The following is a 13,854-nucleotide window of genomic DNA, read 5'->3' on the forward strand; positions in this document are numbered from 1 at the left end:
TCCATAACAAGTGTTGATGAGAATACGGACAATTACAGCTCTCAAACTGGAAAACAGTTTGGTAGTTCCTTAAAAAGTTAAACATGGGAACTAAATGATGAGGACACATGGACACACAGAAGGGAACAACACACACTGGACCCTACTGGAGGATAGAGGGTGGGAGGAGGGAGAGGAGCAGGAAAAGCAACTAATGGGTACTAGGATTAATACCTAGTACCCCTATGACACAAATTTACCTGTATAACAAACCTGCACATGTATCCCTGAACTTAAAATAAAAGTTAAAAAAAAAAAGTTGAACGTACACCTACCATATGACTCAGACATTCCACACATAGATTTTTATCCAAAAGAAATGGAAGCGTATGTTCACACAAAGATGTACACAAGAATGTTCATAGCAGCTTCATTTGCAGTATGCAAAAAGTAGAAACAAACTGTTCATCTATAAACAAATGAACAAGCAAATTGTGGTATATCCATACAATAGACTACTACCAAACAATAAAAAGAAATGAACTGTTGCTATACTTAAAAACATAGATGAATATCTAATTACACTAAATTTAATAAGCCAGACAAAAGAAAATGTACATATTGCACGATTCCATTTATGCAAAATTCTAGAAAATGGAATCTAATCTACAATGACAGAAAGCAGATAAGTGGTTGCCCAGAGATTGGGCGGTGAGAGAGAGGGATGATGCATATGTTGAATATCTTGATTATGGTGATGGTTTTGCAGATGTATGCAGATGTCAAAATTTACCAAACTGCCCACTTTAATATGTGCAGTTCATTATATGCCAATTATCTTTCCATAAAGATATGAGAGGAAAAAACAAAAATAAAATAAAATGGTATGACCAAGTTGTGTGTATCTCAGAAATGCATGGTTGAGTTGACATTTGAGAATTAATTTATGAAATTGATCACATTAACATCATAAAGGAGAAAAGCTATATAATCATCTCCACAGAGGCAGTAAACAGAAATAATAAACCTTCAGAAAAATAACAAGAAAGCATGTCACAATTTAAAGTCATGAGCTTCTAGTTTGAAAGGATTCACTGAGTATAACATAATGAATGAAAAAAAAACCCTCATTCTAAAACACATTATTGTAAAATTTTAAATGAGAAGGGAAAAGGAGAACATCTTCAAAGCTTCCAGAGAGAGCCAAAAAAGTCATATAATAAAGGAGCAGGAATCTCAAGGTGGAGAACAGAGTCAGCAAAAAAAAAAGACGGAATCAGAACAGATTTGGGGTTTCTCAACATGACTTAATGCTAGAAGAGAACAAAGCCTTCAAAATGCTAACTCAAAACTTTTTTGCAACCTAAAATAACAATCTATCAATGAAACTCTCAATCAGGTACATGTCAGGTGAATAATAATGTTCTTGTATATCCTAAAAACCATTTCCTCTGTACCCATTTCTCAAAAATATGCTGAATGGTTTGGTTTGTTGTTGTTGTTTTTTTTTCACCAAAACAACGAACTATATCTACAAAGATTTTTAAAATACGGCAACCAGAGGACAGGAGAGGAAGGCAAGAAGAATCCCCAGCATGAAGGGGAAGGATGTTCTCCAGACAGCAGCTGTGCAGCTCTAGCGAATGACCAGACCAGTTTGTAGCAGAAAGATGGAAGCACTAATTGGGATGTTTTCAAGAAATAAACATGGAATTGACACATACAGTACCTGATTTCTTTAAGCACTGTATTATTTATACTTTTAAGTTTTTTGAAAATTATGATTTTTAACATTTTAAAGAACTTTCTGGTGAGGAGAGACTGTACCTTCAAGATTAGCCAGTTCTGGCTGGGTGTGGTGCCTCACGCCTGTAATCCCAGCATTTGGGAGCCCAAGGTGAGTGGCTCACTTGAGGTCAGAAGTTCGAGACCAGCCTGGCCAACGTGCAAAACCCTGTTTCTACTAAATACAACAACAACAACAAATTAGCCAGGCGTCGTGGCACATGCCTGTAATCTCAGCTACTTGGGAGGCTAAGGCAGGACAATCGCTTGAACCTGGGAGGTGGAGGTTGCAGTGAGCCAAGATCGCACCACAGAGCATGACTCCGTCTCAAAAAAAAAAAAAAAAAAAAAAACTAGCCAATTCTTAGAGATAGCAAAGGGTTCGGCATACCTTCTGTATGCAAACTAACCAAGGGTGAGCCCTGCGCCTTCTACCTGACCTCTACAACCCAGGAAGCAGAGTCCTCTGCCTTCGTCATCCCAGGGTCAGGTACTAGGCACTAAGGACCACCCCGAGTGTTAACAGCTTGCAGAAATTATTCAGGCTAGCCAGTCCTAAACTGTTTACCCCATCTTGTCTTTCCTGAGGCACTGGCCTGGCTCCTTCTGTCTCCAGAGGACACTGTAGCCTCCTCATGTGGCCCCGCATGGCCCCACTATAAAACTGGAGCTACATGTAAAAAAAAAAAAAGTTAAAAGAAATGCAAGTAGTTGCCTCTATGGAGAAGGGAAAGACAAGGCCGGGGTCTACTGTCTACTGTTTTGGGGGATTGTTTTGTCTTGTACTTACAGTTCATTACTTTCAAAGCATTATTTAACTTTTGAAACTACGTAGGCGTGTTGCTTTGATTTTAACAAAAAATGACTCCCTTTGCAATCACAATTCAATAGTTTGTATAATATTTAATTAAATTACTTAGTGCAGTCACAAGGACAGCACAAACAGGTTTGGGAACAACTGATTCTTAAAAATGGACCACTTGGCAGGGCGCAGTGGCTCACAGCTGTAATCCCAGCACTTTGGGAGGCAAGGAGGGTGGATCACCTGAGGTCAGGAGTTCAAGACCAGCCTGGGCAATATGGTGAAACCCTGTCTCTACAAAAATACAAAAATTAGCTAGGCATTATGGTAGGTGCCTATAATCCCAGCTACTCAGGAAGCTGAGGTGGGAGAATTGCTTGAAGCCAGGAGGCAGAGGTTGCAGTGAGCCAAGATCACACCATTGCACTCCAGCCTGGGTGACATAGCAAGAAGCCATCTCAGAAAAAAAGGACCACTTAAGTGGAGGTATGAGGGCTCATTAGAGAGAAGCCTCATAGCTGTGTGCGTTCAGCATGTCAAGGGCTTTTGGTCTTATGTTTTACAGAAGGAATACAGAGCACGGTTAATCTGGTAAATCGTTTAAATTGAGGGTAGTTAATAGGGCTCCTACTGTAATTAATCCAGATAATAAAAGAGGATGAAATAAAACAGCCTTAATCCATCTACTTTTGCTACCCTGTCCTTTTCCCATGGGTTAGATAGAAGAAATACTACAAGGAACAGAGCTCAAGATCATCCTTCTCAGGGTCATTCAATTCGCCCTGAAATATTAACCCTCTTGAGGGAACTCTGGAAATGAGGATAAATTAAAGTCCTTCTGAAGGGCAGGCTATCTTATATATCTTTTGGCTTAACCCACAAAATTAGTTGGAAAGGTGTCAAAAGAGATAACAAAGCAAAATCTGCCTTTTGTACCATGACGGACCTGATTTAATTTCAGTAACTAGATTTATTCCATTATTGCCTCCATCTCCTTTGAGGTTTGGGTAAGTACTAAGCACCATACCTGTAAGCACTGCAAGAGAAAATGCACAGCTGAGAGTTCAAAACAAGACCTGAGACACGGCCTCCTGTGTCCGTGCTGAGGAGGCTTGTGGCAAATCTTAGTCTCAAAGCCACCATCTTACCTGCTGCCGTCAATGAAGCCTTGAGGTTTTGAGTATTTTAGGTTGCTAATTACTAGAAAAATAGAGAAGGATATATACAGCTACAATTTCAACAAATCAGTCAACTGCTGATCTCTTTGCTGTGCTATTTTGAGCAATCATCTACAAATATATTGCCGAGTAAGGGGAATCTGTTTCTTGCTTTTTTACTTGGACTCAGTTCTGAAACACTTAGAAAGATTAAATCCATCCAGCTCTATCACTTGCTGAGCCCACAGGGCTGTGACAGCCCTTCCTGACAATAAATTGTCAAATTTCCTTCACAGCTGAAACTAGAAAACCAAGCGAGGCAGAAATTGGCTTTTAACATAGAGCTATTAAATAATTTTACCTTTTGCTGTGCTCTGAATGTTTATTTCCACCCCACACCTGGCCCCCAAATTCATTTGCTGAAATCCTAATGACCAAAGTGAGGTGATGAGATCATGGAGGTGGGGCTACCCACAAGTGTCCTTCTAAAAGAGACCCAAGGGGGCACTTTAGAGCCTTCTACCATGTGGGGACGTAGTGAGAAGGTGCCACCTGTGAACCAGAAAGCAGGTCCTCACCCGATACTGAATCTGCCAGTGCCTTGATCTTGGAATTCCCAGCCACCAGAGCTGTGAAAATCAATTTCTGTTGTTTATAAATTATGTAGTCTAACGTATCCTGTTACAGCAGCCCAAACTGACTAAGAAACTATTCCATATGTAGATTCAGCTGGGAGGGGCAATTTGGCCCCTTCACAGCCTTTGCAAATCGACTCAAAATAAGTATCATCTTTATTTTTCAGAAGCCCTTAGGCTACTTTCTTCTTTGGAGTCAGTAACTCATGGAGTGGGACTCTGGTCCAGACACATAAACGTCCCCTTGGTTGAGTTTCATAAAGAATTCTAGGCCAGCATGGTGACTCACGCCTGTAATCCCAACAGTTTGGGAGGCCGAGTTGGGTGGATTGCTTGAGCTCAGGAGTTTGAAACCGGCCTTGGTAAGTTGGGAAAACCCCATCTCTACAAAAAATACAAAAAGTACTTGGGCATGGTGGCGTGCGCCTGTAGTCCCACATACTTGGGGAGGGAATGGGGGTGAGGCTGGAAGATCACTTGAGCCCAAGAGGTTGAGGCTGTAGTGGGCGAGATTGCACCACTGCACTCCAGCCTAGGCAACAGAGTGAGACCCTGTCTGAAAAAAAAGGAAAGACTTCTTCCCCATTGTATGGCCACATCACTAATATCTGGGCCCCACCTCTGGCCATTGTCAAGTGCAAGATCCATCAGCACTTGTTCTCAGCACTGTTCTTGGTGGGCCTGAACTGTTCATCTAAGATGGGAAACCCTGCTTTTTAAAACCATCATTATCTGAACCAAGAGAAGCCTGTGACAGTTTATTCCTCCTCTTATTTCAGGCCTGAACTGTTCTTTAGATGGGAAAACCTGATTTTTTTAACATTATTATTATTTGAACCCAAGAGAAGCCTGCGACAGTTTCCTCCTCTTATTTCAGGCCACCTTATTCTTCATGTTGTAGTACACAGATTAGAAATATTGAAAGTAATGGCAAAAACACAATTACGTTTGCACCAACCTAATAGAAGTGATCTGCGTCTATGCTTTTTGTAGATAACCATTCCTGTCACCTCGGATATGCTGGATGTCTTCCTTATCTTGTTTTTCACCCTCCTCCACAACTCCTTCCTTCCCAACAATAATTTTTTTTTTTTTGAGATAGGGTCTCACTCTGTCATCTAGATTGGAGTGCAGTGGCATGATTTTAGCTCACAACAACCTCAGCCTCCTAGGCTCAAGCAATCCTCCCACCTCAGTCTCCTGAGTAGCTGGAAACACAAGCATGCACCGCCATGCCTGGCTAATTTTTTTTATTTTTAGTAGAGTTGGGGTTTCACCATGTTGCCCAGGCTGGTCTTAACCTACTGAACCCAAGCGATCGCCCACCTCGGTACCCCAAAGTGCTGGGATTACAGGCATGAGCCTCCATCAACAATTTTGAGCTTTATTACACAATGAGGAAGACTGTTGAGTTACTGAATGTTTTTCTAACTGGATTCCACATCTTCTCAAGTCCTGCTAAACCAGGGGCCCCGGAGAGGTACCTCAGTGTCAGAGCAGTTGCCATTCAGAGCCTCGATGTTTGGATCCCTCCAGTCTTCTGAGAGTGAAGGGATGTAATTGTCTGTCAGAGCATCCCAAACCCTGTAAACAAAGAGAAGCTCTCATTAACACACATCTGTGGCCTGGCCCCGCCTGGAGGAAGGAAGAGCTGGGCCGGGAGAGGAGAGAGGCTTCTATGTGTGCCAGGCTGAGATCATCTGCCTTCCAGCATGCAGTGGCAAAGCAGCTTAACAACTGAGTCAGAGGCACATACAGGGAAGAAAGAGCATGGAGCCTGGCCAGGGGCTTCAGTGTGAAAGGTGTTTGCTTTAAGAAAGAGGAATTTCCTACCATTAAGATACAAATGGCAGTGTCTATAATCAAACTGCCTCTGACCCTGAAAATAAATCTGCCCCTCATCCAAATAGCTCACATTTGAGATGCCCATGTTTCTTTTCCTATGAGCAGAGACAGACAGACAGAGAAAGGGAGAGAGAGAGAGGAACTAGAGACAGAGAGATTTGGGCAGATTTTCTGGCTGAATCTCATTAAGATCAGGATCATCATCTAGTTTATAACCGTTTCAGTTTCAGAGGCCTGCAATCTAAATGATCAGGAATTCCCTCCTTGACATCTAATGTAGGTAAGGGAGTAATGCCAATGCTGTGAGTGCTTACTCACTATCCAAAATGTTCTGTCGAACCCACGGGTTGCAAGATTCTGCCCGCTAGCAATGCAGCATCTAAAGCCCGCATTGTGTCATTTCAACATCACAGACACTCTAAGGTAAATACCATATATAAAAGAAACCAATAAATACACCTCTGTCTACATAATTTGTTTTTAGTGGGGAAAGATGGAGCTACATTTATTACATTTCTTTTTAAACTTCTGATATGTACATTATAAGAAAAGACTTTTACAATTCTTATTCCTTATTTCAGAAAGATTTCTTAGGGAAAAAGGGAAGGGAGGGTGGGGAAAATTCTAAAGTCACAAACACACATCAGGAAAATACATAAATTATTCAATACCAAGAGATTAATGTAAATCAGTAAACAAAGCCCCTAAGATAATAACTGCCAAGGAAGCCAGTGGCACCTGAGTTAATATTAATGAGGCCGTGTGCGGGTAGCAAATGCCTGTAATCCCAGCACTTTGGAAGGCCAAGATGGGCAGATCACTTGACTCCAGGAATTCGAGACCAAACTGGCCGACATGATAAAACCCTGCCTCTATAAAAAATACAAAAATGAGCCGGGCATGGTGGCATGGGCCTGTAGTCCCAGCTACTCATAAGGGTTGAAGTGGGAGGATAGCCTGAGCCGTTGGAAGACCCTTAGGAAGTCAAGGTTGCAGTGAGCCATGATTGTGCCACACTCCAGCCTGGGTGACAGAGCAAGAGCCTGTCTCAAAAAAAAAGGTAAAATAATAATAATGATAAAATAGCGCTCTATGCTGCAATCTCCTTCAGGTCCCTATGCATGTCAAACACAAATGATACCTGTGAGAGCAAGATTTTAAAAGCAAGCAAATGTGTATATATACACCAGCACACAGACACTTGAAATCAGAAAGTAATGAGGGCGCTATTAACTAAACGAAATGCCCATCTATCACGTCACATTCCTGATTTTGTTTATGTCAAGAATGCCACATGATATATGGGTGTATAAGCAAAGAGATTTTCTTAGTGCGCAATGCATATAATTGGTAATGGAACAAATAAAAGGAACCCAAGAAAACACAATTTAATGGCGGTGCTAGGGGCATCTGCTTATTCATTATTTTCCTACCATTACAAGAAAACCTTTTGAAGAGAACTCATCAAGTACTCATTAGCCATCTACGCAGCAGGATTTCAGAGCAGACTTCTTAAACCATGGGTGATATCCTAATCTCCATCAGGCACTATTAGAGCTGCATTAATCCAGGCTAATTCTAAATCCAAGTGCCATTAGCATTCTAGAGCCAAGAAGTAAATAGGATTTGCTTTCTCCAAGACAAAACTCCAAGGCACCACATCCGCTGGAAAGGTCACTGTAGGACTACTTTTTACATCACTGCATTACATTCTCTGCTGCAAGAATGAACGTGCATACTAGGCACTGACCTTCAGATTTGTCCCTACAGAAAGTGCCTGCAGAAAGGAAATTCAGCAAAGCCCAAAATAGGCAGGAGCCTTTTGTATCTCGCCCAGGCTGGAGGGAAGCTGAGAACTTTAATGAACTACACACTTTCCAATGACTTTGAGACTATTTACATCCTTAAAGTGATAAGCAGGGGCTCTCTTGGGATCATTTCGAGTGCAGATCTGAGCCTTTGCTGATAAGCTTTGAATTTTGTTTTCTAATTCTAGATTTTTAGCGACAATTCCCTAAACTTTTATCTTCTCAGCATTTCAAACCATCCTCGTTCTCTTTCATATTTTATCCAGGTTTCCTTTTTCCTTGCTGACATACTTTTTATCCTTTGAAGTTTATAAACAACCTTTAAGATAAAGCAGCTTTCATCTCCTTATAATCACTTGCATATCCTTTCCATATTTATCCACTGCCCGTTTAACAATAACACATGGACACAGGGAGGGGAGCACTACACACTGGGGTCTGTTGGGGGGAAACAGGGGAGGGGACAGCTGGGGGTGGGGAGTGCGGGAGAGATATCATGGGGAGAAATGCCAGATATAGGTGAAAGGGAGGAAGGCAGCAAATCACACTGCCACGTGTGTACATATGCAACAATCTTGCATGTTCTTCACATGTACCCCAAGACCTAAAATACAATAAAAAAAAAAAAAAACAATAGCAGCCAACACTTGCTGAGCACTTACTATGAACCAGATACTATACTAAACTGGATTCTAAATGTGGATTGATTCATACATTCTTCACAACAATCATGCAAGGCAGATACTAATGAGAAAAAAATTGAAACATAGTGAAATTAATTCACTTGTCTCAGCTAACACTGCCAGTAATGGTAAAGATGGGATTTGAACTCAGGCAGCACGGCTACAGAGCCCATATTCCTAACCACTTAACAATTCTAACTCTTTATGAATTATGTAATTGGCATCGGCATGGGCATCAAAATAATATACCAACTTCCTAATCATAACCTAGAAGACCAGTTTAGAAACTGGCTCTGCTTGAAAAACCCACACCTACAATGATTCTGGACGTGGTGCTTTCATCGATCTACAGAAAAAGGAATGGCAAAGGTAGCAGGGGTGAATAGCCACTTTCTTTGTAGATCTCCAGCCCAGGGAGGGGCACAAGGAAGGCACAGGCAGAACACTGGCAGCCAGCAGCCTCAGCCACAGAGGAGCTGAGGAAGCCAGGGCGGGGTGGGAGGATGGGGGTTGAGGGGGTGAGGAACAAAGCTTTCTGTGGGGAAGAGAATTGGAAGGACTGTCTATCCCATCATATATCCCATCATAAGCAGGGTTCTTGGGAGTGTGCATCACCCCTTTTGTAAGTACCCAGAGGTGGACTGTAAAGTTTTACTTTCCTGAGAAGCATCCTGCTGTTTACTCTTACCTTGGGGAAAGAAGACTTTGAAAGCTGTCTCCTCTACCATTCATCAAAGAACTAAGATTAAGCAGGTTGCCTCAGTTCCTATCATTATGCTGCCATGACACCTGAGATTCGATTTGCTGTCTCCATCCCTATATAACAGAAAAGACTTTTTCAGGTGCATATTTTATAGCTTGGGCTTAGATGACTGTAGAATTGACTTAAGTATCTTTCGCCACAGAGAGCAAGAGCTTTGGGAAAGGCTGCTGGCAGTGTATGAGCAAACCCAGTGGAGTAGGGTAGAGACTGGGGGGTGCCAGGACACCTGTACAAAGAGCTGCAGGGCCTGGAACTGGCAACATAGCCAACAGGGCTCTATCAGTCCTGACACACATGCAAACCTTTATATACCTATTTCTGACAATACAGCAGGCAGCTTAAGGGGCTTATTAGAATTCTAACTTGCTGACATTTCCCTCAAGGCAGGCTACTTCCCTTGTCTAGTGTTTTGCTGGTGTCCAGTCATGCCAATATCCACACTCAAATGTGTATTAATTTGAGTACATTTTTGCACTTCAAGTTGAGAAAGTAGAAATTATTAGCAGCACATTAATGCCTTTGCTCAACTTTCTAGATGTCTTCAAATGTTTAAATAGAATCAATACTGTATCTGCTTTCTATAAGGGGAAACTGAACCTCTAAAAAGAGAATTAAATTTTCTAAAAATCCCAGTTACATGTAGCTTTCCCTAGCTGACTATTTGGTATTTACTTGTGTTCAACATGTCTCATGATATGCAGTTTATCTTTATTTTTTTTTTTTTTTTTTTTTTTTTTTTTTTTGAGACGGAGTTTCGCTCTTGTTACCCAGGCTGGAGTGCAATGGGGCGCGATCTCGGCTCACCGCAACCTCCGCCTCCTGGGTTCAGGCAATTCTCCTGCCTCAGCCTCCTGAGTAGCTGGGATTACAGGCACGCGCCACCGTGCCCAGCTAATTTTTTTGTATTAATAGAGACGGGGTTTCACAATGTTGACCAGGATGGTCTCGATCTCTCGACCTCGTGATCCACCCGCCTCGGCCTCCCAAAGTGCTGGGATTACAGGCTTGAGCCACCGCGCCCGGCCGTTTATCTTTATTTTTAACGTCACCTTTAACAATTCTCTCTGAAGAACAGGAAACAGCCATTGCATGTTTGGCCCCTCTGTCTGCAGGGTACTTGTAAGAGGGGTGATAGGGATCCCATGTAGCAGGAGGTTAGCTAAGGGCCATCCATTTCCATTTTGTAGTGGCCTCTAAGAGGCTCTGACCTCCCGGCCCAATCTCTTATAGCAAAGGAAGACGGTGATCACATATACACAAAGAAAATATTCTGGGATATTTCCTGAATTCAAAACCAAAAAGCATGTATTCAAGTCTGACTCCCCTTTAATGCCTAGAACTTCCATACCCTGACAAATCAGAGAAAAGTTGACAAATCTTAGCCAACTCCCATCTTGGCTAAATAGTTCCAGATGAAGACTAAAGAAAAGAAAACTTCTAAGGGAATCACTGCATTTGCTCTATGATTTGTGCTGTCTTTAAGGAGGCAATTTAACCAAGTATTTCCCTGCTTTTGTTTTAAGCTTCTATTATTTATCTCTAATACCCACCCACAGCACTTTTAATTAATTTGTGGATGAAACAGCCCTCTAAATACTAAACCTGAGGAAGTGTGTAACAATAACATTATCGATATATTCAGGAGAACTGTAGTCAGGTGAGATATTAAATCATCCTTTTCCTTTACTTTTAGCCATAATTTCACAGCTGAAATATCTGGATAGTGTCTATAAAACAAAGTGTGTAACAGAATTCTGATTTTTATTTTAAATTATAAAGAGGCTTTACAACTGAATGCCTAGAAAGTGTTGTGTTAATTTTTCTCTTCCCAGCTTCCCTCCTCTACACTGTCCCCAAATTACACTTTATCTCAAAGGAATTATTCAACTTTAGGTCTCTTAACTGAGGCAGTCAATAAGGCAGTCAAGTCAGAAAAATCAGGCTGAGAAGGCCAATAATCCCATGTGACGGTAATTAACATTGACTGGCCTCTGCTAATGTGCTAGAAGAGAGTAAGAATCTGCTCGTTGGGCCTTCATCCTTAATGAGGCAGAGGAGGGGCTTCCATAAGGGCTAAATAATTTGTTGGAAGCAAAAGGAATGGGATGAATCTTGAAATGTCACTTTCAGAGCACATCCTGGCTGAGGTAAGAAATTAGGTTCTTTACAAGTCCCTAGCCTCGCTTCATCAAGATTGAGCTCTAGAGGTTTCATAGATGAGGACCTACACAGTCAACCAGAGTTAAGTGACTTGCCCAAGGTCACACAGAGAGTTAGAGAATGTACCAAAATTAGAATTCATAGTCTTTGTGTTTCTAGTTCATTGGCTGGTGCACTGGAATGAAAAAATATTCTGCATAATAAAGCCCCAGAGCCATTCTTTTTTGACTTATAGATGTTGAGCAGGTAATAGGCTCAGAGTCTAAAAGAATCTGTTTGAAACTTAAAATTTAAACACATAGCCCACAGCTATAGTACTGGTCGACAGAATGAAATGTTCTCTGTGATCATAACTTCCGGCCAGCATTAGCTAAAAAGAAAAGAAGGAGGCTGGGCACATGGCTCATGCCTGTAATCCCTGCACTTTGGGAGGCCGAGATGGGTGGATCTCGAAGTCAGGAGTTGAGACCAGCCTGGCCAACATGGCAAAACTCTGTCTCTACTAAAAATACAAAAATTAGCCTGGCATGATGGCAGGTGCCTGTAATCCCAGCTACTCAGGAGCCTGAAGCAGGAGAATCGCTTAAATCCAGGAGGTGGAGGTTGCAGGGAGCCAAGATCGTGCCATTGCACTCCAGCCTGGGCGACAAGAGCAAGACTCCATCTCAAAAAAACAAGAGGGAAATGGTGTGGGCCTAGAAATCATTACATGTACATGCAAAGCTAGCTATTATCACTCGTCTAGTTTATTCAGTGTTCAATATTTCATTCAAAACTATTATTTGTTCACTTACCACAAACCAAGCACTGCATTAGACAGTGTGGCTATAAGAGTGAATAAGAGAGGTATTTGGCTCCTGTATGCATAGGAGTCTTATAGCAGTCATCAAATAAGCAACCCTCTCCCAAATACAGTCCTAATCCTCTAGGACATGCCTCTTACCCCATTATTTGTGGGCCATTCTTCCTACTCAAATCCACGAAAAGAGACACAAAAGCAAAGGTGCTTCAGACTTCGCTGACCTTTGACATTTCTTGTGTGATAGCTAAGGAACAACTGATGCATATTGTATCTCTTCAGGGAACTCATATAGACAGTAGTCCCCCCTTATCTGTGGTTTTGCTTTCCCAGGGCTCAGTTATCTGCTGTACAGTACAATGAAATATTTTGAAAGAGAGAGAGAAAGAGAGACCACATTCACATGACTTTTATTACAGTATATTGTTATAATTGCTCTATTTTACTGTAAGCTGTTGTTAGTCTCTTACTGTGTCTAATTTATAAAGTGAACTTTATCATATGTATGTACACGTAGGAAAAAACATTATATATATATAGGGTTTGGTACTAACAGCAGTTTCAGGCATTAACTGGGGGTCTTAAAACATATCCCCCTGATGGGCTAGGCACGGTGGCTCACACCTGTAATCCCAGCACTTTGGGAGGCCGAGGCAGGCAGATCACGAGGTCAGGAATTTAAGACCAGCCTGGCAAAACATGGTAAAACCCCATTTCTACTAAAAATACAAAAATTAGCCACACATGGTGGCACATGCCTATAGTCCCAGCTACTCAGCAAGCTGAGGCAGGAGAATCGCTTGAACCTGGGAAGCACAGGTTGCAGTGAGCCGAGATCGCACCACTGCACTCCAGCCTGGGTGACAGAGCGACAGAGGGAGACTTCGTCTCAAAAAAAAAAAAAAAAAAAAAAATCCCCCAAGGATGGGGGGAACCACTGAATTTTTATTAAGTGCCTAAAACATCCTTCTTTAATTTATGTAACATATTACCATTACCCCCTTCTCTTTCTAGTCTCTCCTGAAAGAATACTTTTCTCAGATCCCTTTTCTTGACTACTATTAAGACCCTAGAAAGTAGCTAGCAAGTGACACAAGGAATCTAAATGCTCAAAGTCCAGATCACCTACTTTCCACTTTTACATTGTCCAGGGTAGCTCCCTGTGCTCTCAGTTCAGGTTAGACGCTTTCTTATTTGGATATATCCTAACATCTGTAGATAACTCTTCAGGCCTGAGGGGCTGTCAACAATTCTGGGATTTTCATATTTCTGGTGTTTCTTGAAGCAAATTGGTCCAATAACATAGATTCCTCCATCATGGTTAATTTAATTTTTTCTGGCCTTTATTTCTAATATCTTGCTGGATTTCCACTGATATAAAGACAGCTCAAGATAGACCCTGAAATTTACTGTGCTCCTGAAATTCCATTTTGTATCT

This window comes from Aotus nancymaae, unplaced genomic scaffold (assembly GCF_030222135.1).
Source record: "Aotus nancymaae isolate 86718 unplaced genomic scaffold, 86718_ANA_hifiasm-v0.15.2.pri h1tg000012l, whole genome shotgun sequence".
Classification (NCBI taxonomy): domain Eukaryota; kingdom Metazoa; phylum Chordata; class Mammalia; order Primates; family Aotidae; genus Aotus; species Aotus nancymaae.